Source organism: Amphiura filiformis, chromosome 18, assembly GCF_039555335.1.
Source record: "Amphiura filiformis chromosome 18, Afil_fr2py, whole genome shotgun sequence".
NCBI classification, from domain to species: domain Eukaryota; kingdom Metazoa; phylum Echinodermata; class Ophiuroidea; order Amphilepidida; family Amphiuridae; genus Amphiura; species Amphiura filiformis.
This window is the reverse complement of record NC_092645.1, coordinates 42,775,959-42,791,768: the sequence shown is the minus strand read 5'-3', so window position 1 is coordinate 42,791,768 and position 15,810 is coordinate 42,775,959.

The following is a 15,810-nucleotide window of genomic DNA, read 5'->3' as shown; positions in this document are numbered from 1 at the left end:
TCCTTTCTTTGAAGGAATTGGACTGTAAGCATATTAGCTAGCTAGCCCAGATCAACACAATAAACTGTCTCAATGATAAAGGCTATTGCAGCCTGTCAGATCTGTATCCAGATGATAATAATTGTAACCTTTTCCATAAAGTCCGACACAATCCGCAGTAGACCCTATGTCTTTTCGTAGCTCCGAAATAATAATCATAATTTCAGTCAATGCTGAACTTGTAGCACTGTAGGAATCCTCCATGGCCACACTTTGTAATACTCTCTGAGTAGGCCTACCCAGCTTAATTATTATAGATCTCTCTTTTTTGAGAGATAACTACACCAACCACATATTACAATCACATCGATACAGGTCTGCCTAGAATTATTATTAACATTGTGTTTTAACCCCCATCTGGGATTTTCCCACAGTTCTAATCATAGACATTCACCTTTAACATTACATTACTTCCATGTGGGTTTTCCCACTATTTCAGTTCACTTTACTATCTCAGGGGATTTTCCCCTTGGCATAAATAGTCTTCATAAATGATGATGTCATTTCCATTATAGGGGATTTCCAGAAAAGTCATAATAAACAAACTATTGCATGATTATACAGGTAACTTCCCCTATTTCATGATACACAATTTTACAGGGTACATCACAACATGCTTTTCAAAAGCCCCGTCGAAAAAATGAATGGAGAACAATCATTTTGATACAACCTGTATTTTCGACAAAAATGGACTATTTACCCATAAACTTCATGGCATTAAATCTTCAATTTACCTGAATGAGTGACTCCATTTCAGTTTCAAATCTGCACCACCTGTGTGTGAGATTATCATTAGAGAATGAATTTGGAGAAAACCTTCTGATAATTACAAACACTCGCTGAGCAGCAAGACCTTCCCTCTAAGCTTTTAATCCGATGAGCTGATTATCTATTTGTTTTCATGAATTGGAAGACATTCTTAGATGTATTACTGAGCTCAATCATCTGAAATTACTGGAGCGTGAGCCACCCAGGCTGGTGGCTCAGCATAGTATTTTATTAACAGAAGGTTTTCTCCAAATTCGTTTCCTAATGATATCACGTCTTCGATAAGGAGTGTGTGGATTTCAAATGGAATAATCGCAATGGATAAAAAATATCACTTTGGAGGTTCACATTATAGACAATAATGTTCTTGTATTCTTTTTGCAATATCGTAAAACTCGGTAGTTAGCATAATGTGCTTAGGCCTACATCAAGCGCTTTTAAAACATGCAAACATGAAGAACCCCATCCACAAAATTGCAAAGGGTTTTTGAGCGGCAATTATCGATAAGCATAGTTATAGGCCTATACGAACAAGTTAATCTGCAAATGCGTGTCTCAACCCCATTAGCTCAGTTGGTAAACCGCCGGACTTTGGTACAATTTCATGTTTTCAAATGCGCTAGATACTTATATATTTAGCACATACACTAACTACCGAGCTTTTACGGTATTTCAACACGGTCACTCTATTTATGAAGCAGTAATATTATGTAGGCCTATATCTATATGATATTAAGACGATAATAACCGTCGGAAAACACACTGTTAAATATGGGTTAGAATTTTTTTTTCAAATGTCCGAAATTGCACTGAAATAAATCGCTTGACCATGCTGGAGATCATGTTGACTGCGATATAGCTTTACAGCAGAATTATTGTCAAAATTTAAACTTTGTTTCTGAATGTTGTTATGGCTGAGAATTGACATGATAAGGTATCAAAAAGTTTCAAAGTTTTCTTATCTTACGGGAACGTGCTTCAATGATCAAAATAATAATCATTACAAGAATTTGGGACAGAGATCAAATAGACCTACTACTCAAAAAAACATGTCACAAAAAAAAACTTCACATGCAAATGTAATGTAAAGTGTGCTGAGGCTTGTGGATCAACGTCCAGGCCAGGGGTCCGCAAATAGCGGCGCGCGCGCCACATGTGGCTCGCCGTGGCTTCCCGAGTGGCGCGCGGCGCCGTTTAGATTTAAAAAAATTTTAAAAAAAATCAAACCCTTTGATCAAACTTTGCAGGAATATCTCCAGTATTCTATATTTCAACATTAAACAATGCGATTCCCATGTTATCCTTGTAAAGACAGGCTAAAATAGTACCTCAAATTTCAAAAATTCAATAGCTTCCGAGTGGGGACACCCCACTCTGACCATTAAGTGGCGTTTTGCAGTTTTCTTTTATTTCATGTGGCGCTTCAACAAATTTATTTGCACTATAAATCACTGCGCTTTTTTTTTTAATGCTAACAATCTGGTGGAAAATTTAGTCATCATTTTGCTTAAAAAAACGCCCGGAAATGACACAAAGAGTGTTTCAAAAAATAAACACTTTTCGGGCACTTGAACGGGATACATTTTAATGGGCTAAAATCTAATCGGCGGCTCGTGTAATTTATATGACACAGATGGAATCCTAAATTTTACCCTAATTTAGTTTTCATATAGGCTTCCCAGTAGGCTTCCAATGCACAGCCACTGTGATTTAATAACGCCTAATGTTTTGAAGTGTTTAAATTATTATTGGTTAATATTGTTAATTAGCATGATTAGCAGAAACTGGTAAATTGGTAACAATAAAATGATTGGTCGATAATAAGTACTTGTCTATAGGGGTGTGTAGGGGAGTGTCTTGGAAAAGATATGATTTTTATTGACCTCTCGCCGATTTTCTCCATAATCGCTCAATCTTTCTTTGTGTTTATTGAAGGACTTTTTCGTGATCATGCATCCTCTTTTTGTGACTTTTTCAGTCGATATGGACGACAAAAGCTTATTCCAAAAATTCCAGTTGATTCAAATATTGCATTTGAACGTGTATAACACTGCTTCATGATAAAGCCACTGTGTTGTAATTTCATTCTGGTACTCCTATACACCAGAACGCAATACAAATTTGACGATATCTTTTTTTAAAGTAAAAAGTGAGGGACAAGGCTGTGTGGATCACACGAAATCCAGACGAAATCTATGTTTGTAGCAAAGTAAGTTGTACGCCGCGTCAAATATAACGCAGAGAGCGATACGCATGGCCGATCGCGCGTCACGATGGTTGCGATTCATATGGCGCAATGCGGGTACGCGTCACCATAACCACGAGTTAAACACAAGTCATTTCATTCACGATACAATTTCATCAGCGATACTACGAGGAATGTCAATATATTTTGTTTTGTTTTGAGTTGAATAATTACATTTCGGGGACAAAAGACGTTATACCGTTTCGTCAAAAACGGCAATCATGTTGATTTCAGTTTTAACGGCTTTTTCGTTCCTTGGAGATATCTGGGCAAGGTAAGTAAGGCTTAGCAATAGCGTTGCGTTGCTACGATGTTTGTCACCCGGGTTTGTCATAATCTGAAAAATGGGGAGAGCGACAAGATTTTATGACACCCATACACTCTAAGGTTGTGTTCTCACTACAGACATGGGGTTTCGTACCTAGGTCCGAGTCCACATACAAGTGGACTGAGTCCACATTGATTTCGCGTTCTCACTAACACCAAAATGTGATGTGGATCGACTCCACTTACCCGGATGTTATAATATCAAGCGCTTCAATGCATGACCATGACGTCACGAATTCTGTTCCAATGCATGTTTTGAGCCGAACTCACAGCACAAATCAAACTTTACTAGACTATCAGTTTGGAAAGATCATGCTTTATTTCCAGGCCCCCTGATATATTCCTTCAATCTATGGATATGTTATTTTGTGATATATGCATGTATTTGGAAAGATCTGAAATAAACAGCTCTAAAAACAGTTATTTTATATTAGGCCTATACGTGTAAAATGACAGAAATACCATAGATACTAAAATTAGTATCTATGGAAATACATAGGGTTGTTATTTCTGATTTTGGTCAAGCACGCCGATTCACACGCAACACAACCTCTAAATCACCATCAAAATACTAATTTTGATTGGTAATCTCATTCTAGCAAAATGTACAACTCAAAAACGAATATTACACCTGAATATTCTTTTGTATTATACTGTAAAGCTCAATGTCGTTTTGTTTAATTCTGAAACTGGATAAAATCTATCTTGCCGCGATGCCGTTGTTTTCACACTGCACGAGAAGCATGCTGCTCATCAAACTACGGCAAGCATCTCGAACGAACGAACGTCCGTGTATATCATCAGGCCCTCGACTTTTCCGCATAAAAAATAAATATTGTAAATTACATGAAATAAAGTATGTATAAATTTGTTCTATAATACCAGCTACGAATTTTTAAGTTGAAAATGCATGTTTAAATTGTATCATGGAAAATTATATAATGTAGACATGTATATTGTAGTACAACGACGGCCGTCAAGGTTGTGCATACAACATTTCCGGTATAAGTGGATCGAGTCCACTTGTAAACGCGTTCTCACTATGCTGTTTGATACCACGTCCTAGGTACGAGACTACCTCAATGAGGTGGTCTCGATGCTACATCCTGGATGTAGGATCGAAACCACTTATTTCGCGTTCTCACTATGCTTGGAAGTGGACTCGATGTAGGATCGAGTCCACGTCCTGGTATCAAACAGGCATAGTGAGAACGCGCCCTAAGAAATAATGGTTCTAAAAAGGTTCTAAAGTTGTCCTCTCAACCCTTACAGGTTCTCAGAAGAACCAAAACTGGTTCCAAAACCATCGAAAATGACCCCAAAATGTGATACAAACCGTTTTCGGTTCTTTAGAGGGTTCATACCACTAAATCCGCCTGTGAAGCGGTTTCCGGTAAAAGTTTATCACGACTATAGTCCCAACTTTGCATAAAAATTGAAGAAAATCGGTACATTATTAACAATTTTAGTGTTAAAAATCGTGTTTTACTAGATTTTGTGAATGTGATCTCTGAAAATTTGAAAAGAAAATGCAAAAATTTGAGTGATGTTTACGATTAGGCCGTATAAAATTAATATTTTGGTTCTCGTCCAGAGGATTTTTTTCATGAATTGATGAGGGAGGGAGGTTTTTTTTTTTTTTTTTTTTTTTTTTTTTTCAGTGTAAAATCAGCATTGTTGTATTTTTCGTTCTTTTCCAACAGTGTGCTTGAGGAAACGATGAGGCAGCTTTTTTTTTTTTTTTTCAAATGTGAGATTCTGAGGGATAAACCCCTAGAGTACCACAAAAAGACTTGGAAGTGGTCCTTGTTCTCTAATAAACTTATTTATATGTATGAAAATTCATAAATCTTACTATAAATAGGGGAATGTTGTATGTATCTATCTATGTATCTGTGTATGCTATAAAGGCTCCGTCAGTTTCGATCCAAATGTCGCCAAATTCATACGGGAGATCGAGGAATATACGGGAACGTGTTTAAACTTTATTTGGTTGAAAACGGTCAAGAATTGGCCTCAAAATCAGTGAAAATGTGGTCCGTTGCTATCCAAGGTAAACAAAAGAGGAGTCAGTTACTAAGCTAGGCCTGCGCGTCGCACGGGCGTATCTAATGCCAAGCTGCTCGCGTAGCGCAGCGATACCGCGCGGGTAACGCAGCACTACGCCATGGCACGCGTAAACGACGCAGAGTCACGTAATGAATGATATTACGGGTGAACGACCGTAGCGTAATAAATACGGGAAACAGATGTGTGTTAAAAAGTACAAACAACATGAAGAGGTAGGCCTACTATAAATAAAAAAGAAAACAAAATGAGGACAAACAGGCTGTACGAGTAGGCCTATGTGGGTTATACTAAGTCACAAAATGAAACCGGGAATAAAATAGGCTAAAGAAGGAAAGAAAGAAACTCTTCAGGAAATGTAAGGGGAAAAAGGCTATAATAAAATCAGGAAGTTTAAATAAAAAAGCTATTAAACTGAGGACAGAATTAAATAAATAACATGAAAACGGGAAATCACAAGCTATGCAGCAAATAAAATAGAAGCTAAAATGGAAATGTAAGAAAGGACAGATTTAGAAAATAACGGGAACGGGGTTGAATAAATAAAAAACATGGTAACGGAAAATCGGAAGCTTAGCAGCAGAATTTTTTTTTTAAATGGAACAAAATTGGCCCATGTAGAAAAAACTAAAAAGAAAGAAAGAAGTTAAAATGGAAACGTAGGCTTAAATATGGTCAGGTTCAGATAAATAAAATTTACCTTTTCAATGATTCTACCTGTTCAGTAATTCCTCCTGTTTTAGTGAACGCTCCCATTTACTCATCTAGCGGGGACCTATGCGCGTAGCGCGTGGTGTCCCGCTAGTCATTCAAAGTCTAAAATAATTGAAAAATCTAAAAAAAAAAAAAAAAATCTGACAAATCCCAGAAATTGAGGAGGAGGGGACGAGAACCAAAACATTAATTTTATACGGCCTTATGGGCGCATGAACACACGAGGTCAAAACGCGGTTAGCAGTCGGATGTAAACACGGGAAAATCTGGCCTTTTTATATAACGCTAATTTTCTCAAAAAGTAGACGGAAAATGTTGTGTCATTTTCAGATATGTTATGCAGAATTTTGTTCTGATTAAGATGATATCAAATATATATTTTAAAGTAAGAGGTAACTCGACTTATGGCCTAAAACGCAACCCCTATTTTGCACGTAAAGTCTATGGAAAGCTATTTTGTGTTATGTACCCTAGAGAACCTTTTTAAAAGGGTTCTCCAAAATTAAAGAACCCTTTTTGGAGGTTCAAAAGGGAGGATTTTCCTGAGAGGACAAACAAGGTTCTACTTTTATTTCTTAGAGTGAGTGAGATTAAGATTCAAAACCCTGTTAAACATTGTAAAGGGTTGAGTTAACATTAGGGTTATGATGAACTAACGTACTATATGTGATGCGATCAAGCAAAATCAGTCGGAACTCGGAAATATTACATTTTCAGTTTCTTACACTAGGATGAGTTCAAATGCATTTACAAAGCTACATTTTGCAGAAAACCACATTGAAATTAAACAACGAGTTCCAAAGATATGAGCAATTAATTAAAGCGTTTCCAAAACAACAGGAATCCAAAGAAAATATATTTCCTTTGTTTGGCTATAGGCCCTATCTCAAAATCAATATTTTCGACAAATTTCGAGTTCCGACTGATTTTGCTTGATTGCATCACAAAAATTACATATAGGTATAGGACTAGGAAAGGATTATTTGGGTTAGTGTATCATTAAGAGAATTTGATGCTGAGGTTGGCTCCTGAGTTACGCATTAGATGTAGGTCCAACAACCACAAAAGTCATGATTTTAAAACGTTTTAAACGTGTTAATGTTTTAAGCACGTTTTGGTTTTGGTTATTTAAATGTTTGGTTAGGCCTATGCTATACATTTTTTATCAATAATTTTAGGCCTACTAACATGTCATGCATCAAGCTTTCAAAAATGTTTTCTAAATGTAAAATGTTTTTAAAACGTTTTAATAACCAGACATTCAAAAGTTTTCAGTAAAAAGTTTTGTGTTTGTTGGGGGTTAAATTAGGAGTAGGCCCTACGGATTACCAGATGTTAAACCACACAATCGGCTAATTTATAGTGTTGGCTAAAATTTTAAAGTTTAACGTAATGTTAGTTACAATTGTGGTTCACCTTACTAAATCCGTGTTGGTTAAAATTATAACACGAGTTCTAAAGGTTGGGTTTTTGTTGTTGTTTTTTTCGCATCCTCGTTATGCAAAGTTTTCAGTCAAAGTTAATCACGTTGGCACAAGTTTTGCACTTTTTCTCCGGGCTTTTTCTTTTGGTTTATTTCTTTGTGAAACAGAAAACTCAAGTTATTGTCAAACATCTGAAATAGTATACGCAGAGGGCCGCGGATGGACAAGGAGCAGTGCAGCACCCTTTTAACATCTTTATTATTTAGCACTATCCCTATTAAAAACCCACTTAAGATTCGCTTTTGCTCGGGCCCCTCAATTAAGGTGCCATGTATGGTATTATTGGCTAAAATGGAAGGGTTAGAAGAATGGACTAAAACAGTACTTTATCATTTTCAAAACCCTAACAAACCATTATATTTTTGGAAAGCTAAGATATGAAGCTAATCAAAAATGTAACATTTGATGACCTTTGACCTTGAATACGCTAATTAGCTTAATTTCCCCAGAAATAAGGGAAAAACAAGATTTTTAATCCAGTTCATTCAAAAATCTATCTCCTCCTACATCTTTTGAGGTATAAGAATTCTACCCGTCTTTAATAAATATTTTGTATAAACCTTTTCCAACAGACCTGATTGTTTTTTTGAATTTCCATCCTGAAGCATGAAAATTCAAATTTTGGGTAAAAAACAGAAAATTTGATGAAAAACAAATCAAGAATACCATACTTAGCATCTTAAACCCTGGACTTCTCCCACCTGCTGCGCCCCTGTTCAGAAGGCTGGAAACTTGATTTTAAAAGTAATCCCTCGATGTCTGCTTTCTTACTACAGGAAGCACCCAGAGAATGGTGAGCAGATACCAGAAACAGCAGTAGCTGAAGAAACTATGGAGACCGGTATCAGTACACTCGTGACGACAAACAAAAACCTTGTTGGTAAAATGTCCAACATGATCCCAAGTCTGTTAGATGTCAATGGTCTACAATCAATACCGTGTATCATCGTCGCGATGCCGTTACCCCAAAACACTGCTAACGAGAACGCCACAAATCAAGTTGTATTCAAGAGGAGCTCCATTGCCAGCAAAATTGATGAAGAAAATAAACACGAATTTGACATTTTAAGGCAACTCAATAAAGATGATATTACGAGTAATGAATCTTACCAGATGAGAGGGATAGATCAAATCAAACTGGGTGATATTGAGCAAGATATTATGCCACATGATCACAAAATCATTGAGGAGGGCAAAGTCTTTAACTTAGAACTTCTGCATCCTGACAACAAGTTGGCGGGAACTTCTGTTGAGAACACTTCGCAAGAAAAACTCAACACGCGCAAACGGGCGTACCGACAATTTGTCGCAGAACAAGAATCGCTTGGAAATATCAGATGTAGAGCTACAAAGAAACCTTCAATCGTTGATAATCATAAAATTAAAAAGCAAAAAGTTTATTTGGCCAAACAGGCGTTGTATAATCAGCTTGTGGATGAGCAGGAGGCGCACAAATTCAATCAACACACCAGTGCCATCATGGACAATGATTCGGACGGACGTAATGAAGTGACATTCTATATCATACCAACATTGCTCGCCATCGTTTTAGCTTTCTTGTTTTGTTATTGGGTTAACGTTATCTTGACGTTTTTTAACTTTTAAATATAATCATGATTACATTTTTTTAGGAATTGTAAATTCGAATTAGTTTAATTTAGACATTTTCAAAGACACTAAAACATTTTTTTTTATGATTTGAATTGCTCATAGATTACGAGAATACAATGTATACCACATAATTATGAATTATTAATTTATTTCACTATAATTATAGATCCGTAATAATTTTTGCTGGATGCTGTGATTAAAATATTTGTAGAGAATAACGTCTTTTCCTGTGGTGTTCGTATTTAGTTGAACTCATTTTAGACCTGGGAAAATGGTGCAGGAAAGCATCTAATAAATAAAGACCATTGTGACAATTGTATTCATATAGTTATTTATTTTTATTTCATTCAGTAACTGCTGGGAAGTTTCAACAGTTAAAACTACATGTAAAGGAGGCCTTTAAGAAACTTCATATACAGCCATTTTGTCAGCAAAATAGATTTAAATTATTTTGACATCCTCACATAAAAACCTAAACCTTTGATCTTTGCACAGCAAAAGATTCAATTCTTGGAGAATGGTGTTGACTGTTGACCAATATCCAAAAGCATTGCTTGTGTATGATAATGGGTTGTTCCACAGGGTCTATGGTTGTTCCATTTAAAATTCATACACCCCATATGGAAGACATAAGGGTAAGTCCATATGATATCAAGGAGGTCCCCACCTGACCCCCTCAGATTTGCTTTATATTTTAGTCATATGTTGTACCTGTAAAATATTAAAACCTGCAAATTTGAGGTCTGTAGCTCTTACGGATTTTCTGTGGCAGCCATTTAAAGTTGGAGTATGGGGGTCTAAATTTGGATTCAAAAGTTGCCCTTTAAATAAATGTCATCTTTGGGAGTCTGTGACTTCTTTACAAAATAAGAGAGAGGTCTGAAACCCTGTATACACACTAACTGCATGCCCAATTTGTCAAAAAGTAAAAAAAAAAAAATCTGTAATTGCGCGTTGTGTCACGGGGTCATTAAATATGCAAGAAAAATGTAATGTTTTGTAAACTGGCAAGTTTAGCCCTCTAAATTCACATTTTTGTCAGATTAATTATTTTTTTGTTGTCACTGATGCTAAATATAGGATAAATACAATACATATCCAAAAAATTGAGGTCACAACTCATTCACATTTCGAACAGCGCCCTCACGAAGATGAAATTTATTGCAAATTCAACATTTTCAGGGGTCCAAAGTCGATGTGGTCCACCTTCAAAATTTATAAAACATTTTTTTTATATGACTACTAGTCTTAAATTACAACTTTGCAAAGTCCCAGTAATTGTCTAGGTTGACTTCATATAAAACGACAAGCCCAAAGTTGACAATTTTCTTATGATTGCATGTACTGCAAATGTGCCGAATTTGGAAGGGTTAAAGTCAAATTGGCCCTAATATTGAAAATAAAATGGAAATTAAAGTAAATAGGGCCAATAACTACGCATCTAGTCATTTATTTTCAATATTGTGGCCATTTTGACTTTTAAACCTTCCGAATTCGGCACATTTGCAGTACATACAATCATAAGACCATTGGCGTACGCAGGGGGGGTGTTACAGGTGTGAAACACCCCTTGAAAAAAAAAAAAAAAATAAAAAATGGGGGAAAAGAAAAGGCAAAGAAAGAGAGAGAGAGAAGGGAGGGAGAGAGGGGGGAGAGAAAGAGGAGAGAGGGGGGGGGGAAAGGAGAGGTGGGAGATGAGCAAGACATAGGGGACATGTCACAATAATATCATAGGCATATGGATGCCTTACAACCTCTACACAAATTATCTCACCCTTATATTGACCGGCAACATAGGTAAATGTGTTCATTGTTGATACATGTCAACACCCCCACACCCCCTCCCCACATCATCACACTCCTGGCAACGTGTACACGTACGTAAAGCTTTTAATTGTTAATTGCCATGGATATACATGTTTACAGTTTTACACCAACACACCCCTCCCCACATCATCACACCCCACACCCCTACCCTAGCAACGTACTTCAAAGTTTTCATTGTTAACCCCATCATCGATGCATCGCGCTTGCAAAACTGCATCTCTTATACCGCATTGCATTGCGCCATCAGCTGAAAACCGTTTGCAATTTTTTGTCAAAACATAGTGCAAGTATATAACGCAAGCTTATGTACTTCGGATGATTTTTACTTGTAATCTAAATCTAATCGCTTTTCAAAAGCTTATTTAGACAGTATTTTGCATTGAATTTGTGTAAAAATTATGCACCAAATGACTTCAATTGGACCTTCATTTTGCAAAATTTCGGCTTTTTGAAACTAAAAATTTACACACTAATAATAGTGCCAAAATGGTCCACCAAATCGCTTCAATTAGGTCTTCATTTTACAAAAGTTTCTTCCTTCTCAGGGGGGAACATCCCGCCCCCTTAGACACCCCAGCATAGTGAATAAACAAGTGGCTATTTTCGCTTCTGCTTTCGATATTTGCCAATTTGTGTTTAACAAAATATATAGGCCTACAATTAAATTAAAGGGAAAACTTGTTCCCGAGAGGCTTCATGGACCATCATATCACACATTTTGGGCTTTTTCAGACTAAAATTTTACACACTAATAGTGCCAAAATGGTCCACCAAATCGCTTCAATTAGGTCTTCAATTTTGCTAAAGTTTCTTACTTCTGAGGGGGGAAATCCCCCCTCAGACACCCCCAGCATGGTGGATAAACAAGTGAGTGGCCATTTTCGCTTCTGCTTTAGATATTTACCCATTTATGTTTAACACAATTTATAGGCCTACAATTAAATTCAAAGGAAAACTTGTTCACGAAATGGACCGTCATTTCACAATTTTTCGGTTTTTTTTCAGACTAACATTTTACACACTAATAGTGCAAAAATGATCCACCAAATCACTTCAATTAGGTACGGTATTCATTTTGCACAAGTTTCTAAGTTCTCAAACACCCCCCTGGCGTCGCGCAAGCGCGACGCAATGTCCGCTACGCAGCCATTTTTAAATTTCATGAGTTTTTATCATCACACCCCCCTTGAAAAATTCCTGCGTACGCTACTGCATAAGACAATGGTCAACTTTGGGCTTGTCGTTTTATATAAAGTCAACCTATAAAATTACTGGGATATAGCAAAGTTGTACTTTAAGACTAGTAGTCATATAAAAGTGATGTTTTATGAATTTTGAAGGTTGACCACATTGACTTTGGGCCCCCTGAAAATGTTGAATTTGCAACTTAAATTTCATCTTTGCGAGGGCGCTGTTCAAAATGTAAATAAATTGTCACCTCTATGTCTTGGATATGCATTGTATTTGTCCTATATATCGCATCAGTGACAACAAAAAACAATTATTCTGACAACAAATGTGAATTTAGGGGCTAAAACATTAATGTTTTGTATACTGGCAAGTTTTAGCCCCCTAAATTCACATGTGCCGAATTCGGAAGGTTTAAAAGTCAAAATGGCCATAATATTGAAAATAAATGAATAGATGCGTAGTTATTGGCCCTATTTACTTTAATTTCCATTTTATTTTCAATATTGGGGCCAATTTGACTTTAAGCCTTCAAATTCGGCACCTTTGCATACATGCAATCATAAGAAAATGGTCAACTTTGGGCTTGTCGTTTTATATGAAGTCAACCTAGACAATTACTGAGACTTTGCAAAGTTGTAATATAAGACTAGTAGTCATATAAAAAAATGTTTTATAAATTTTGAAGGTGGACCACATCGACTTTGGACCCCCTGAAAATGTTGAATTTGCAATAAATTTCATCTTCGTGAGGGCGCTGTTCGAAATGTAAATGAGTTGTGACCTCAATTGTTTGGATATGTATTGTATTTATCCTATATTTAGCATCAGTGACAACAAAAAATAATTAATCTGACAAAAAATGTGAATTTAGAGGGGCTAAACTTGCCAGTTTACAAAACATTACATTTTTTCTTGCATATTTAATGACCCCGTGACACAACACGCAATAATTACAGATTTTTTTTTTTTTTTACTCTTTGACAAATTGGGCATGCAGTTAGTGTGTATACAAGGTTTCAGACCTCTCTCTCTTTTTGTAAAGAAGTCACAGACTCCCAAAGATGACATTTATTTAAAGGGCAACTTTTGAGTCCAATTTTAGACCCCCCTACTCCCACTTTAAATGGCTGCCACAGAAAATCCGTGATTGAGCTACAGACCTCAAATTTGCAGGTTTTTAATATTTTTACAGGTACAACATATGACTAAAATATAAAGCAAATCTGAGGGGGTCAGGTGGGGGACCTCCTTGATATCATATGGACTTACCCATAATCTACCACACAGGGGTTGTAGATTTCAAATGGAGTCACCATTTCAGTTACCCCATTTGAAATTCACACTCCCTGTGTTTCGATTAGAATCATGTCTTCCATAGGGGGTGTATGGATTTCAACTGGATTAGCCCAATGCACATTGGAATATGTGACCAGCTCCAACAAAACCCGGAATAAGTCACCAGACATGTTTTTGAGTTATAGGCCTTTACAGAAGACATTCCCATACAAATATTAAAATTTTGGAATACTTAATTTCATGGTATTTGACTGTGGGAATAAGTGAAGAGAGGTTTATTTAATCAATAAATAACAGTTCAACTATGATAATGCCTATTTAATCCTGTGTAAGGCATGAAACTAATTGGCCCATTACTCAGAATAGCAATATGATAAAAATTATTCATATCTTGAAAAGTATTGATACTTGTATAGGCCTATAATTTTGGTATCATAAAGCTTATTGTCTAGTGCTTACATTTTTATTCAAATCATGAAATGTCAAAAATGCGACTTGTTCCTGGTTTTTATCAAATTATGCTCCCAGAGCATTGTGCATTCAAAACGTGATCCTGGAGCATGTTGGACTTAGAATATTACTCCAGATTATTCATGCTCCAGGAGCATATGCTGCTGGAGCATAATTTCGGGCCAAAATCTCACAGAAGCATTCAAGTAACCCCATCTGAAATTCACACTCCCTGTGTGGAAGATGAAGGTCACATTTTCCAGAGGGGGTATCAATTTTAACTGGAATAGCCCAACTTGGGCCAACTGGAATAGAGAAGACAGTGTAATCTTCCACAGAAGGGATGAAGATTTCAAATGGATTCACAACCAATGTACTTAACATATGTGAAGCGATTTAAGCAAAATCAGTCGGAACTCGGAAATATTAAATTTTTCAGTTTCTTATAGCATAGGAAAAAGCATTTACAAAACTGCATCTTGCAGAAAACCCCATAATAATTGAACAACTAGCTCCAATGATATGAGCAATTAAAGAGTTTCCAAAACAGGAGGAACCAAAAGAAAATATTGCCTTTGTTTGGTTATATCTCAAAATCAATATTTCCGAGTTCCCGACTGATTTTGCTTGATCGAATCACATATCTGTTGGTGGTAACTATACATGTATATCATGATAAAAAAGATTTTACCAAAGAGATGAGAACAGGTTCCGCCATGTTGGTGTGTCGCTCATGGAGGATTGTGCCATTCTATTTAAAATACACACTGCCCCTGTGGAAGATGTTAGAAATATCTTACACAAGGGGAGTACATGTATGGATTCATACAGAATTAGTCAGCTCCATTAGAATTTCATGCACTCTACGAGAAAGATTCAACCTGAATCTTCCACAGGGGAAGGGTAAGTTTCAAATAGAGATGGTTAATGTGCCAATTTCACCCCCTGTGGAATACATTTCCAAAATCTTCCACTAGGTTGAGTGTGGACATTTAATGTAGAGACTGACCGATCAGGTCCTTATCTGAATCGGCTGATTGGCCGATCAATTATCTCTTTGATCTGCCAATTCGATCGCCGATTACCAGTTCCCCAATTGTAAACAATGGCTGCCATCACTGTGAGTAAATTTCACCCGTATGTTGAAAGGGTACTTGTACGCAAAGTATTACATTGTACCATAATTATGTATGCTCTGAGCACAAAAAAATACAATTTGACCATGATTATTATAAGCTCAATTTACCTTTTCCCCCTGATGTCCCAGTCCATCGAATCATTCGATCGCCCCATTTTAATATTGTGTTTACGTTCAAGTCAGTGTGAGTTTTGCACACGGCCCGTAGCTCTCTCCAATCTGACACGCACGTGTGTAACCCGGAAGTGTAGAGTTTTGCACGCGGCCCATAGCTCTCTCCAATCTGACACGCACGTGTGTAACCCGGAAGTGTTGAGTTTTGATTTAACTAGTCTAATTCAAAGAAATATACCAATAAATGAATACTTGTTAAGCTTCAACAATTATATTCATGATATTGGGTGATCGGTGCATTACATCGGCGGATGAAGGAAAAATCGGCCGATGCAGATCACTACCGATAAGCTAATAATCGGCCCGATACGGAAGCTACCGATCTGATCGGTCAGTCTCTAATTTAATGGATTAGCTTAATATTTAACACTGCCCCCACTTGATTTGAAGTGCATGGGTGTTCTCTGTGTAATGTGTTGTCCCACGCTACACATAAACACCTTTGTAATGCTCCATGAATGAACATCTCAAGTTTTGTT